Source organism: Chiloscyllium punctatum, chromosome 4, assembly GCF_047496795.1.
Source record: "Chiloscyllium punctatum isolate Juve2018m chromosome 4, sChiPun1.3, whole genome shotgun sequence".
Lineage (NCBI taxonomy): Eukaryota > Metazoa > Chordata > Chondrichthyes > Orectolobiformes > Hemiscylliidae > Chiloscyllium > Chiloscyllium punctatum.
In genome coordinates, this window is record NC_092742.1 from 131201592 (window position 1) to 131214996 (window position 13405).

The following is a 13405-nucleotide window of genomic DNA, read 5'->3' on the forward strand; positions in this document are numbered from 1 at the left end:
ACATTGCTGGAGGGGGAGCAGAGAACAGACTTACTACCAAGTACTAAGACTTACTACTCTGCAACACTGTATCTATGGCATGTCTTGTGGACGAGTTTCTTCAGTAATTTTTAATTCCTATAATAAGTCTTACCTCTGTAACCTCCTCCCTTACTTATAATCCCTCCACATAATTGAAATTTACTGCTTTCCAGACTGCCATGCCGATGTCTGTAACTTGCTTCAATCTCTGCAACATGCCTTATCTCAGTGGGATCCTCCTACAATAATTTGAGACAGAGTCATGCAGCACAGAAATGCTTCCTTCGGTCCAAAAGTCTTTGCTGACCAGAGTCCCAGAACGTTTCCTGCATTTGGCCCAAATCCCTTCAAGCCTTCTCCTCATCATGTACTTTCCCAAATGTCTTTTACATGTTGTCATTGTGCTTTTCTCTACCATTCCTCCTGGAAGCTCATTCTATACCTGCATCATCCTCTGTGTGAAATATATTCTCCACCAAACCCTTTTATGTCTTTCCTCTCTCCCCTCATATTTATGCCCTCTAGAGCATGACAGCGCAGTAAGGCCCTTCAGCGCTCGATGATGCGCCAACCTGTGTAACCAATCTGAAGCCCATCTAACCAACACTATTCCAATTCTGTCCAATGACCATTTAAATAGCCTTAAAGTTGGCGAGTCCACTGCTCTTGCAGGCAGTGCGTTCCACGCCCCTATCACTCTTAGTGAAGAAGCTACCTCTGGTATCTGTCCTATATTTATCACCCATCAATTTAAAGCTATCTCCCCTCGTGTTAGGCATCGCCATCCGAGGGAAAAGTTCTCATTGTCCAACCCACCTAACACTCTGATTAACTTATTTGTCTCAGTTAGTAGGCCTGAAAACATCTTCTCTTGAACGAAACAGCTTCAAGTTCCTCAGCCTTCTTCATAAAACACTCCCTCTATACCAGATGACATTCTGGTAAATCTTCTTTGAACCATTTGCAAAGCTTACACATCCTTCCTGTAATGTGGTGACCTAAACTGTTCACAACACTCCAAATGTGGCCGCACCAGCATTTTGTCCAGCTGCAGAATTATCTCATCGTTCCGAAACTCAATCCCTCTACCAATAAAAGCTCACACACTGAATGCGTTCTTAATAACCCTATCAGCCTGGGTGGCAACTTTCAATGATCTATGTACATGTACACAGAGATCTCTCTGTTCATCTACACTATCAAGAATCTTACCACTAGACTTACTACTGTGTTCCTGTTACTCCGTCCAAAATGAATGACATCACACTTTTCCACATTAAAATCCATTTGTGAACTCTAGGTCCAGCTCTGCAGCTGATCTGTGCCTCTCTGTAAACAACAGCATCCTTCGTCACTCTCCACAACTTTACCGACCTTAGTGTTATCCGCAAATTTACTAACACGTTATTCAATGCCCTCATCCAGGTCATTTGTATGAATGACAAACAACATTAGACCCAAAACTGATTCTGGAGCAACTAACTAGTAACTGAACTCCAGGATGGTATTTCCCATTAAACACTACTCTGTCTTCTTTCAGCGAGCTAATTTCTGATCCAAACTGCACAATCACCCTCAATCCCATGCCTCCGTATTATTTGTAATAGCCTACCTTGGGGAACCTTAACACACGCCTTACTGTAATCCATATACACCACGTCAACTGCTTTACCCTCATCCAGCTTCTCACATAACTCAATAAGGTTTGTGAGGCACGGCCTGCCTTTCACAAGGCCGTGTTGACTATCCCCTAATAACTTTATTCATCTCCAGATGATTATAAATCCTATCCCTTACAAGCCTTTCCAACGCTTTACCCAGAATTGAAGGAAGGCTCACAGCTCCACAATTACCAGGTATTTCCCTACTCCCCTCCTTGGGCAAGGGGACAACATTTGATATCCTCCAGCCTTCTGGTTCTATCTCTAGACAATGACGGCATAAAGATCAAAGCCAAAGGCTCGGCAATCTCCTTTCTGGCTTCCCAGAGAATCCGAGGATAAATCCCATCCGGCCCAGACGACTTACCTGTTTTCACACTTTGCAGAATTGCGAACACCTCCTCCTTCTGCAGTTAAATCCCATTTGTTTATGGACTCGACTGCCCTCGGGTAAAGACGTGGGTTAATCAACTTACCTGTATCCCTCATGGTTTTATAAACATTTGTAAGGTCACTCCTCAGCCACCGATGCCCAATGGAAATACGAAGGACAATGATATAAATATTTCTGCTCGTGTCCCTGCCATTACCTTGCTACAATGTTCTGCGATACACTTGTTCAGGACCTGGGGCTTTCTCTACCTTTGTTTTTTAAGACCTCCAGCACCATCTCTTCTGTAATGGGGTCTCTTTACAAGCCATCACTGTTTCTTTCCCTTTATGTACTAGTCTTTGTCCATAATACGTTCTGACATGAAATATTCATTTAGGCTCTCGCCCATCTCCTGGGGTTCCACACTTGGAAGGCCTCACTGATCTTTGAGGAGCCCGAGTGTCTGTCCAGTTGTTTTTATTTTGTTCTTGTGTGCTGTGGAAAATTATTTGCATTCTCCTTGGCATTGTCTGCCAAATCTATCTCATCCCCCCTTTTTTTGTTCCCAGGGTAACCACCCTGTCCGTTTCTGTCAAACCCTTCGTCAATCTTTGCTCCATTTACAGTTTCAGGAAATGCTTCCTAAATCAGAATGATCAGAATTCTATGCAGTATTCCAAATGTGTGCTGATTATCACTCATCAATCCTTGCCTTTGCAAATGCATGTAACTCCTGTCCAGCAGAATCCCTTCCAACAACATATGCATCATTGACATCAAGCTAATTGGTGTTGATGTCCCTGGCTTTTCCTCGCAGCCATTCCTAAACACTGGCACAACATTAGCCATCCTCCAGGCTTCCAGCTCATCACTGCTGGTTATCAGTGATAGAAAAATCTCTTTATGGGACCCCACAACTTCTTCCTGAGCTTCCCACAATATCCTGGGATATCCTTGAATAGTTCCCATGGCTTTGTCTACCTTTTATTCATTTTAAAACCACCAGTACCTCCTGTTCTGTTACGTGGAGTCTTTTGAAGACATTATTGTTTATTTCCCTGAGTTGTCCAGTCTTTCTCCACAATAAGTTGAAACGTGAAATTTTCATTTCGTATCTCAGCCATCTCCTCTGGTTCCACACTTAGATGGCCCCATTGTTCTTTAAGGACCCATATTCCGTCCGTATTTTATTATCTGTTGTAAATATACTTTCATTTTACTCAGCATGATCTGCCAGAGCCTTTTTTGGTCCCCTTTGTTGGCTCCTGATTTCCAACTTAAGTGTATTAGTCCACCCATAATGTTCTTGAAGGGACTCCTTTAATCTAGCTGGCTATATGTGACATGTGCCTCCTTTTTCTTGACCAGAATCTCAATACCTCCAGTCATCCAGTGTTTCCTACTTGTGTCAGCATTATCCTTAACACTAACAGGAATATGCTGACCCTGAACTCATTTTATTTCTGCTGTGAAAGCTTCCCACCTGCCTGACGCCCCTTTACCTGCAAATAGTCTCCACAATCAATTGTTAAAAACTCTTGACTCATACCTTCTGGATTCAGGCAAGGACAGTTTTGATCATTAACTTGTGGACCAGCCATGTTCTTTTCCATCGCTATTTACAAACTGATAGAATTGTGGTGACTTTGCCAAAGAGTTTTCGCACGAACACCTCAGTCCCTTTACCTACCTTCTTTCCCAAGAGGAGGTCATGTTTTACCCCTTCCTGCTGTCCGACCATTTACATTCTGACTGGGACAGTTTTCTTGAACATGCCTAACAAATCCCTCCCACTCAAGTTATGCATACTCTGGCAGTCCAAGTGTACGTTTAGAAAGTTAATACCCCTGACCATTCCAACCCTATCCTTTTTTCAGATATCTGCAATCTCCCGACATATTTGCTACTCAATTTCCCGTTGACTGTTGAGGGCCTGTAGTGCAACCATATCAAAGTGATGACCCATTCTCAATTATTATTTCCACCATTACAGTATCACTGCTTGATCCCCAGGAATATCTTCTCTAAGTGCTGCAGTGATGTATCACTGATAAAAATCTCCACTCCCCCTCCTGCCTCACCTCCTGTGTTCTCCAACCTGTAGAATCTGTACCTTGGAACATTGAGCTGTCAGTCCTGTCCCTCCCTCAGCTGTGTTTCTGTTATACCTATGGTGTCTCAGTCCCATGTTTCCGTCCATCTGCCTTACCTTTTAGACCTGTTATGTTTAAATAAAGTAGTTTAATTGATCAGCTTTCGCTCAGTGCCTGCTGTACTAGTGCCTTCCTTGTCGAGTGAAATTACTCTCTTGAAATTCTGTCAAAACCTCAACTTTCAGACTGTAGCTTGAGACCATCCCACTTCCTGTGCACAAGACCCTACTCTTTCATGTCATTTGCAAACCTACTCATGATACCTTCTGCTTTCACATCTAAGTGATTAATGCCCATAAGGAACAGAACTGGCTCCTGCACAGATCCCTGTGGTACACCCACTGAGCAAAGGCTTTCAATCCCAAAACCAACCTTCCAACAATTTTGGATCCAATTTTCCAACTTGCCTTTGATGCCATGGGCTCTTACCTTTTGGGCCAGCCTTCCATGTGGGACATTGTCAAAGCCCTTACTGAAGGCCATGGATCACATCATCTGCACTGGCCTCATCAATATCTTCAATCGTACTTTCAAAGAAAACTCAGTTGTTTTCATCAGGCAGGATCTTCATCTACCAAATCCATTCTCACTATCACTAATCCATCCCTCCCTTTCCAGTTATTGATTCAACATCTCCCTCAGAATTGTTCCCAATTTTCCTCCCACTGCAGTCAGACTCTCTGCTCTGTAATTATCTGGTCTATCCCTGCTGCTCTTCTTGAACAAAGGAAACACATGAGCTATCCTCCAGTCATTTGGCACTTCACCTGTGGCCAGCAAAGTATTAAATATATCCATCAGGGCCCCAGTAATCTGCTCCTTACCTCCCATAGCAGCCTGGGGTGCATTTCATTGAGCACTGGGGAGTTCTCCACCTTTTATGCCTGTGTAAACATTTAATTTCACCTCGTATTGATCTTAACATGTTCTCGAACATCATCCTCCCAACTGAAATCCCCGGCTACAATGCCTTTCTCTTATGTGAATACAGCTGGGAAGTATTCATTGAAGACCTCACCGACTTCCTGTAGCTCCATGCACAGATTGTCCCTTTGGTTTCTCATAGGCCTCACTCTTTCCTCAGTTGCCCTCTTATTCTAACTATGCTGATAAAGTGCCTTGTGACTTTTCCTTATAGTATCCGACAAGCAGATTTCATGGCCATTGTGTGTCCCTCATTTCTATGGATCCCCTTGCACTCTCTATCCTTGTGAATTGCTTCACCTGAGTTTATTTCACTGCAATTTCTTTATCAAACACACAATATCACTTGATCAGTATTTCCTGGACTTGCTGTCATTACAATTCCCACGTCAGGAACTCACTGGCCCTGAACTCTCACTGTATCACTTTAAATACTCCCACTTTCCAAATATAGACCCAACTGCAGATAGTCCTCCCAGTCTATGTTTGCCAGATCCGCTCTAATGATCGTGATACTGATCGGAGACTCATTTTTGAGTAGGACAAACTGGAGATTCGTTGGCTGCAGAAGAGACCCCAGGGGGGTGTGCTGCCTCCCGGGTACCAGGGTCAAGGATGTCTCTGAGCGGTTACTGAACATTCTGAAGGGGAGAGCGAACAGCCAGAGATCAGTTGGCACATCGGTCCACATGATTGAGCTAGACAAAGCGATGGGGACTGTGAAATGAGTATCGGGCATTAGGTAAGAACTTAAAAAGAAGGACCTCAAGAGCAGTGATCTACAGATTACTCCCAGTGCCACGTGGCAGTGAGAATAGACACAGAAATGTAGGTTAGTGGATGTGCGCCTGAGCAGCTGGTGGGGGGTGCAGGCTTTTCAGTTCTTGTATCATTGGGATCTCTTCTGGGGTAGAGGTGACCTGTAGAAGTGGATGGGTTTGACTTGAACCAGAGGGGCACCAGTATCACTGCGGGGAGATTTGTTCGTGTTACCCTGGAAGGCTTAACCTCGTTTGGCAGGAGGTTGGGACTCTGAATAACAGAGGGACCATCGAAACTTTAGGGGAAAGAACTTCGGCCATCAAGAGTAAGTTTCCTATTCAGGATATGCAGGTGCATAGTCAAGGGAGAGAAAAGACATCTGGTTAAACGTTCGTTTATTTCAACACACGAGGCCTGCTTGGTAAGTCAGACAAGCTCAGAGCATGGATTGGCTCTGGGGACTGCGATTTATAGCCAAAACAGAAACATTGCTGAGAGCAGGGCAGGACTGGCAGCTCAGTGTTCCAGGATAAAGAAGCTACAGGCGTGACAGAAGGACAAGTAAGTGAGGACGGGGAGCTCTCCTTTTAATAAGGGAGGATGTAACAACAGTGCTTAGACAGGATATTCTTACGGAGTCATCAAATAAGGCCACATGGTTAGAAGTTAGAAACAAGAAGTGGTGGTCACTCTGTTGCGACTGTATTATAGACCGCCAAATAGCCAGAGGGTACTGGAGGAGCAGATGTGTAGAGAGATTGGAGATATCAGTCAGAATAATAGAGTTGTATTGGTTGGAGATTTTAAGGCATCCTCTGCCTCCTACTGTCAGGCCAATTTTGTATCCAGTTGGCTATCTCCCCCCATTGCTATGTGATCTAACGTTACGAACCAGTATATCATGCTAAATCCTGTCAAAGGCCCTGCTGATGGTAGTGTAAGCAATGTATGGTCACCAAATCAACAAAAGCAATCAAGGTAGTGAGACCCGACTTTGTAGACACAAAGCCGTGCTGACTATCTTTCATCAATCCTTGCCTTTTAAAATGCATGTGACTCCTGTCTGGCTGAATCACTTTCACAACTTACCCACCACTGACATTGGGCTAATTGGTCTTTAGTTCCCTGGCTTTCCACAGTGGCCATTCTTAAATAATGGAAAAAAAAAACATATTCATGTCATAGAGCCATGCAGCATGGAAACTGACCCTTCACTTGATACCAAACCTAATCTAAAACTAAACTGATCCCAGTTGCCTGCTGTTGGCCCACATCACTCCAAGCCTTTCCTGTTCACGTACTTATCCAAATGTCGTTTAAACGTTGTTATTGTACCCACATCCATCCTTTCCTCAGGAAGTGCATTCCACACTCAAACCACCCTCTGTAAAACAATTTGCCCTTCGTCATTTTTTTAAACATCTCTCTCTTCTAACCTTAAAAATGTGGTCCCTACTCCTGAGACTCCCCCATCCTGGGGAAAAGGCACCTACCAGTAAATCGATCTATATATCTCATAATTTTTTCATAACTTCTATAATGTCACCTCTCAATCTCTAGCCTCCAGTGAAAAAGGAGTCAGCCTATCCAGCGATTTTTCAGAACTCAAGTCTTCCAGACCCAACAACATCCTGGTAAATCTCTTCTGAACTTCCAGAAGCTTAATAATATCCTCCCCATAACTGGGCGACCAGAACTGGACAGAGTATTGCAGAAGAGGCCTACCAATGTCCTTAGAATCTCCACATGACTTCCCAAAGCCTACACTCAATGGACTGAGCAATAGTCAAGCATGCCAAGCACTGTCTTATCCATTCTGTGATGCAAACTTCAAGAAGTATATACCTGAACCCAGAGGTCCCTCTGCTCTAAAACACTAACTGAGGCCCGAACATTAATTGTATAAGCTCTACCCTTTTTTGTTTTACCAAATGCATTACCTCGAATTTATTCAGATTGAATTTTCTACGGTTTTTCAGCCCATTCACCCATATCATCAAGATCCCTTTGTAATCTTGGCAAACCTCCTTCACTGTCAACGATGCCACCCTCCAGCCTTCCAGACCATCACACATGGCTGTCAATGGCACAAATACCTTTGCTAACGACCCCACAGTTTCTTCCCTCGCATTCCACAATGGCCTGTGATACACTTAATCAGGTCGTGGGGCATTCCATACCTTTGTGTTTTAAAACTTACAGTATTACCTCTTCTATAACATGCAGTCTTTTCAAGTCAAACAGATTTACATCATAGAAACAGGCCTTTTTGTCTCCAATTCGCCCAGGCTGACCAGAATATCTACATAAATCCATTCCATTTTCCAGCATTTGGCATTTCTACACGCTTCCTATTCATATACCTATCCAGAAAGCTTTTAAATGTTGTAATTGTATCAGTCTCCATTACTTTCTCTCTCAGCTCATTCCATACACGCATCACGATGTGCATGAAAAAGCTGTCCCTTCGGTCCCTTTTTAAACTTGCCCCTCTGACCTTAAACTTATGCCTTCTAGATTTGGACTCCCCAGCCCCTGGGGAAAGACCTTGAAGGTTTCCACTATCCATGCCCCTCATGTTGAGATAAATCTCTTTAAGGTCACCCCTCAGTCTCCGATGCTCCAGTGACAGTTACCACAGCTTATTCAGCAACAACCCGGGCAATATCTTGTAAATCTTTTCTGAGCCCTTTCAAGTCTCACAACATCCTTCCCATAGCTGGGAGACTGGAATTGCAGAGTACTCCAATTGTGGTCTAACATATTTCTCTTGTTCCCTGAGTCTGGAGAGAAACATTTGTTTAGGGTCTTAGCTATATCCTTCAGTTCCACACATCAATGGCCTCATTGATCATTAATGGCCCCTACTTTGTGCCGACTTACTCGTTTACTCTTAATATATTTATACAATCACTTTTGGATTCCCCTTATCCTTCTCTGCCGAGGCTATTTCATGTAGCCTTTCTGCATTCCTCATATCTACCCACAGCATATTTGAATAAGGAGGCCATTTGGGACAGAGTCCCAGCTATGTCTGCCTCTTAATTGGATATGTGGAACAGTCCATCTTCCACAGCTGCACTGGCACCACCCTCCACCTTTTCCTCTGCTACATCGATGACTGTATCAGCGCTACCTTGTGCTCCCACGAGGAGGTTGAACAGTTCATCCACTTTGCTAACACCTTCCACCCCGACCTCAAATTTACCTGGACCGTCTCAGACTCCTCCCTCCCCTTCCTAGACCTCTCTATCTCTATCTCGGACGACCGATTCAACACGGGCGTTTACTATAAACCAACTGACTCCCACAGCTACCCAGATTACACCTCCTCCCACCCTGCCCCCTGTAAGAACGCCATCCCATATTCCCAATTCCTTCGCCTTCGCTGCGTTTGGTCCCAGGAGGACCAATTCCAATACCAAACAATCCAGATGGCCTCCTTCTTCCAAAACCGCAATTTCCCCCCAGACGTGATTGACGATGCTCTCCACCACATCTCCTCCACTTCCCGCTCCTCCGCCCATGAACCACACCCCTCCAATCGCACCTGGACAGAACCTCACTGGTCCTCACCTACCACCCCAAAAACGTCCGGATACATGGGATCATCCTTCGTCATTTTCGCCACCTCCAAGCGTACCCCACCAACAAGGATATATTTCCCTCCCCACCCCAATCAGCGTTCTGGAAAGGCCACTCCCTCCGTGACTCTCTTGTAAGATATACACCCCCCACCAATCCAACCTCCACTCCCGGCACCTTCCCCTGCATCTGCAAGAAATGCAAAACTTGCGCCCACATCTCCCCCCTCACTTCCCTCTAAGACCCCAAGGGATCCGTCTATATTCCTCATAAATTCACCTGCACCTCCACACACATCATTTACTGCATCCGCTGCACCCGATGTGGTCTCCTCTACATGGGGAAGACAGGCCGCCTGCTTGCGGCACGTTTCACAGAACACCGATATGACACCCGCACCAACCAATCCAACCGCCCCGTGGCTGAACACTTTAACTCCCCCTCCCACTCCGCCAAGGACATGCAGATCCTTGGCCTCCTCCATCGCCAGACCATGGCAACACGATGCCTGGAGGAAGAGCGCCTCATCTTCCACCAAGGAACCCTCCAACCACAAGGGATGAATGCAGATTTCTCCAGCTTCCTCATTTCCCCTCCCCCACCTTTTCTCAGTACCAACCCTCAGACTCAGCACCGCCTTCTTGTCCTGCAATCTTCTTCCCGACCTCTCCGCCCCACCCCCTCTCTGGCCTATCACCCTCACCTTAACCTCCTTCCACCTGTCGCATTCCCAATGTCCCTCCCCCAAGTCCGTGCTCCCTATATTTTATCTTAGCTTGCTTGGCACACCCTCTTCATTCCTGAAGAAGGGCTTATGCCCGAAACGTCGATTCATCTGCTCCTTTGATGCTGCCTGACCTGCTGCGCTTTTCCAGCAACACATTTTTAAGCCTTATTCAACATCATGTAAACCACATCATCTGCACTGCCCTCCTTAATATTTTTAGACACCATTTAAAAAAAAGCTCCACTGAATTTCTCAGACAGTATCTTCCTGTACCAAATCCGTGATGATTGAGCCGAGACGATCCTTATCTTTGCAAGTGTTGATTTAAACACAGAAAAGTTCCAATAATTTCCCTCACCCTGCTGTCAGACTATCTGCTCTGTAATTACCTGGTCTATCCCTGCTGCCCTTCTTGAAAAGAGGAGCCGCATTAGCGATCCTCCAGTCATTCAGCACTTCACCTGTGACCAACAAAGTATTAAATATATCCACCAGAGTCCCAGCAATCTCCTCACTCATCTCCCAAAGCAGCCGGGGATACATTTCATTGGGCACTGAGGATGTCTCCAGCTTTATTCCTGGGAAAACATTTCATACCTCCTCCTGATTAATCTTAACATGTTCGTGGACTTCAGCATTCCAATTGAAATCCCCAGCTACAATATCTTTCTCCTTTGTAAATACAGATGGGAAGTATTCATTGAAGACCTCACCTACTTCCTGTGGCCCCATGCACAGATTTTCCCTTTGGGTTCTAACAGGCCTCACTCTTTCCTCAGTTGCCCTTTTATTCTAACTGTACTGATAAAGTACCATGTGACTTTTCCTTAAGAGTATTTGACAAGGTTATTTTATGGCCATTGTCTGTCCCTTATTTCTAAGGACCCCCTTGCACTCCCTATAATTTTGAATGGCTTCGTCTGTTTTTATTGCACTTTATTTTCTTTATCAAACTCAAGATATCACTTGATCAGTATTCGCTTGACTTTGTGCCTTTACTATTCCTTCAACACACTGGCCCTCAATTTTCACTGTATCAATTTAACATATTCCCACTTTCCAAATATCGACCCAACTGCAGATCGTCCTCCCAGTCTATGTATGCCAGATCCTCTCTAATGATAGTGATACTGATAGGAGACTCCGTTGTTAGGGGGACAGACTAGAGTTTCTTTGGCTGCAGAAGAGATCCCAGGATGGTGTGCTGCCTTCCGGGTGCGAGGGTTAAGAATGTCTCTGAGTGGTTACTGAACATGCTGAAGGGGAGTGTGAGTCGCCAGAGATCATTGTGCACATCAGTCCACATGACAGTGGTAGACAGTGGGATGGGGTCCTGTGAAATAAGTATCAGGAGTTAGGTAAGAAGTTAATAAGGACAACGTCACGGGAAGTGATCTGCAGATTATTCCCAGTGCCACCTGCCCCGTTGAGGACTGAAATAGAAAGATTGGCCAGATAGATGTGTGGCTGAGTGGCTGGGGGAGGGAGTAATATTTGGATCATTGAGATCTCTTCTGGGCTAGAGCTGACCTGTACAAGTATTCCTAGGGGAGATTTGTTAGTGTTACCCGGGGAGGGTTTAATCTAGTTTAGCAGGGATTTCGAGTAAGAGAGGGCCCATCGACCAGTCAGAGGAAAAATGCATCAGCCGTCGAGAACAAGATTCCTATTCAAGATATCCAGGGGCACAGTCAAGGGAGGGAAAAGTCTACTGGTTTAACGTGCATTTATTTCAACACACGAGGCCTGACTGGTAAGTCAGACGATCTCGCAGCATGAATTGAATCTGGGGACTGGGATATTATAGCCATAACAGAAACATGGCTGAGAGAAGGGCAGGACTGGTAGTTCAATGTTCCAGGATAGAGAAGATGCAGGCGTGACAGAAGCACAAGTGAGTGAGGAGGGGGAGTTTCACTTTTGATCAGGGAGGGGCTGATAACCGTGTTTAGAAAGGATACTCTTAAGGGGTCATCAAAGCAGGCCATATGGTTAAAAGTTAGAAACAAAAAGGGGATGGTCACTATGTTGGGACAGTGTTCAAGATTCCCAAATGCCAGCGGATACTACAGGAGCAGATTGTGGAGAGATTGCAGGTACCTATAGAAATAATAGAGTCGTATTGGTTGGAGATGTTAACTTCCCATGGATGGACTGGGCCACTCACAGATTAAAAGGCCCGTACGGAGTGCAATTTGTCAAATGTGTTCAAGAAAGTTTCCTGAATCAAGATGTGGCTCTAACAAGGCCTTACTCTACATTGGCTGGTGCAACACTCAAACTCCCCTCGGAAAACTTAGTCGGCACGTGACTGAATAGTCAGTCAAAGAGCACTTCGCGTCCAGTGACCACAACTGTCTTAGTTTTAACGTAGTTATGGCAAAAGATCAGACAGGTCCACAGATGAAACTGGAGCAGAACCAGGTTTGGGGCCATTCGGCAGGATTGGGTGAATTAAAAATCACACAACACCAAGTTAACAGTTCAATCGGTTTATTTCAAAGCACCAGCTATCGAAGCGCAGGTGATAATCGTAAAAGATGCAAGGCAGAAACTAAATGTGTTTGATATTGCATTCCATGACACTGCTATCCTGTTGTCATAAATGCTGTGCCTTATGATTGCGTTCCACAACCACCTGATGAAGTAGTGCTCTGAACCCTAGTGCCTCCAAATAAACCTGTTGGACTGTAAGCTGGTATTGTGTGATTTTTAACATTGTCCACGCAGTCCAACACAGGCTCCTCCACATCATAATTACCAATGATTGGGTGTGTCTGTTTGAAGGAAAAGGAATGACTGGCAAACGGGAGGCTTTTAAAAGTATGGTCTCAAGAATCCAGGGTCAGTATGTCCCTATTTGAGTCAACGGAAAAGTTGGCAGTTTTAGGGCTCCCTGTCTGCTGAGGGTTATTGAGGCTCTGTTCAGGACAATGAAAACAGCATGCATTGGGTTTAATCTATCCATATCTTCTTCCAGTCCGAAAGACACAATCAGTCTGTGAGGACTCTGCAATCCTCTCAGTTCCTTGCTGCAGTCAGGATCTGTAGAACTCACTCCAATGCTTGTTACTCTCCTGATCCAGTTCTATAAAGACTCACTGTCTGTGTAACATCCTCCTGTAGCTATCTCCCACCCTGTCAATACAAGCTCCTCCAATCTTTCCATCCATCTATTCATCTCCAAAACCTTCTCCAG